Genomic DNA, 2,813 nt, shown 5'->3' with positions numbered 1-2,813 from the left:
GATGGACCTAGGTTTGGGACAGTAGTTCTTTCCATTCTTCTTTCCTTCACTTTTAAAATTAGATTATTTGCCAATTATCAAAATGTTAGGAATAAATAGGGAAAGATTGTCAATTAATGTTAGGAGAGTTTTGAGACCTTACCAGTATGTTCTAAACTGGTCTATTTCACATAATTGGGGGGATTTTTTCTTTTTTGATAACTTTACTATGATCAGAGTCTATGGGTGTCCTCGGCCTCCCCATAATTTACCAAAATTTGTTCCAGTTAGGATTGCTTTTATGGAGTTTATTTGGCAATTGACCCTAGTTGAAAAAGAATACCTTGAGAAACATAGGAAGGGTTATTTTCTTCCTAGGCTTTGGGTTGTGTCTGATTTTACCATTGGTAGGAATTCCTTTGATGAAGTAAGCAATTTATTTAAATAGTATAGGTTGGTTAATGTTGTGTCTAGATTATGTGATCCTGAACAATTTATTAAATGTGCATTGCCAAAAATGACACCTTGGGCCACAAGAGAAGAACATGAACCATTGGATGATGAAGATGTGGTTGGAAATTTTCTGACAAAAGAGGAAGTACAAGTAAGGAGAAGAAAATGGAAAAAATTGATGAGAGTTGAAGTAGAATTGAAGGATGTTGACCCTAGTTTCTCATGTTTTTACCCTAATAACCCATACCTGGAGAGGATTAATAGAATACGGAGTTTATATGAAACTCTAATGGAACAAATGCCTCAAATTCTAGAAGTGGTTTCTCAGCAGCAAGACCCCCAAGATGGACAATCTTCACATGGCGAGAGGCCACTTATTTTGTCTATTGATGATGTAGAGAGTGTGGATGAAGTTCAATCTACTCGAGTGCCAGCTGCAAAGAAACAAAAAACCAAAGAGGTGGGTGCAATTGTGAGGAGAGACACTACTAGAGCAATTGTTACAGAACAAGGACACTACTTTCATCAAATAAGGACACATCTCAGAGAAGCAGGGCGGAATGAAGAACAGGGAGAAACAAACGAAGCCCTTGCTCAAGGCTTTGATGAGTGTGTGATGTTGTCAAATGAGCTCATGAAAGATGATGAATTTATTAAGTCAGATGAATTTAAAAGTTTTATGAGAAAGTTGAAACAAAATCAATTAAGACAAAATTTGATCATAGAGGAAGGAAATGTAGAAAAGAATGAGGAGATTGTCAAGGCACTATAGGAATATGATCCTGATAGGGAGAAAATAATTGTGGATCAGGAAAGACAATTGGTTAAGAGTACTGGTATAATTGTGATGCCTGACTGGGATGTCCAATCTATTTTTATTATTGATCAGATTAGGAAGCAAGAGGACCCATTGTTTAAAATTGAATTTGAAATTGGAGATGTAATAAGAGGATCAGGATTTAATCCTAAGTCAAAGACACTTGTTGCTTGGTCTTTGGCTCCTTCCACTCAAAAGCCCCACCTTCTAAATATCCAAGTACAAAAGAAAGCTGACAGAATGATCTGGAATTTGCAAAACACAAGTGACATGGAGATTGCCTTGTTAGATACTTGATTAGTCCCAAAGACACTGAGAGGGGGGGTGAATCAATGTCTAACCGATAAACAAAATATTTAAACTTTTTGTAACTTTATAAACCAAATTAATGTACCGGTAAACAAGTAATAGTGCAGTAAAGAGAAACAAAAGTATAACCATCAATACACACCATAGCACAGATATTTTTGGCGAGGAAACCCGCGTAGGGGAAAAACCTCGGTGGGATTTGTAACCAACAATATTTACTCACTGGCCAATATGAATAAATATTACTTATACAATAGGGGCCTGCACATGCAAGAAGGCCAACAGCCTAGAGCTCACTGCTCAATACAAAAATGGAGTCCCACTGACTATAATTGGATAGTTAAATCCAATGACAATGTACTACTCAAAATAGCATCTGCAATGCTAGATTTAGTACCAGTTTAAGCTCTGTCAGATACCTCTGCCATAAACCTTGCTTCGCTTTTCTATGCTCTTATTCACTCATAAAATAATTACATCATAATTAATATACAGTCATTCGCTCTCATATACCGCTTACATTCATTACCTGATTACATTTTTCTTACCTTACAAAATGACCTACAAGATCTCATACATATATGAGTCTTTACAATACATCATGTCAGCTATACATATAATTACAATACAAAACAATATTATTTCCATGTCGGCTTAGAGTGTCGGTGTGATCTACTATCGGTGTAGACTGGATGCTAGTGTGAATAACCTTGTAGTGCCTGTCGGTGCTGGTAGATGATGTTTGTTGTTGGTGTAACCTGTGAACCATATTACAAGTTAATTGCCATCAATGAAAACATCAAATATTATCATCTAAGTGTATAATGCCAACAATCTCCCCCTTTGGCATTGATGACAACATTCATGAGAAAAATCCAAAAACTGATATCCAAAAACTGAGTGTGCTCCTCCTAAGCAAATTATCTCCTTCTGTACATTTTTCTCATACACCACTACACTACTCCCCCTTTGACATCAATGACAAAGGTTGTCAAAAGAATCAAATAATTCAAAATTTACTTAGAAACTTGTAACCGGTTATGTATAATATGAAAAAATTTTGTTAAAACCAAGTTAAGACCTTGCAAAAATTTAGTACTGTAAGAAATTATGGTCTCTGTCTATCGGATCATCCTGATCAAATAATGCATTTATTGCTCTGGTGATCTATTGCCTTGAATAGATGCCTTGGTTAGCTCATTCCGGTGTGTTAGTAAGTTGTCCAATCTAGGACCAAGTTTGTTCTTCAACTCTC

Source organism: Cryptomeria japonica, chromosome 5 (assembly GCF_030272615.1).
Source record: "Cryptomeria japonica chromosome 5, Sugi_1.0, whole genome shotgun sequence".
Taxonomy (NCBI): domain Eukaryota; kingdom Viridiplantae; phylum Streptophyta; class Pinopsida; order Cupressales; family Cupressaceae; genus Cryptomeria; species Cryptomeria japonica.
Note: the sequence above shows the minus strand (reverse complement) of the source record.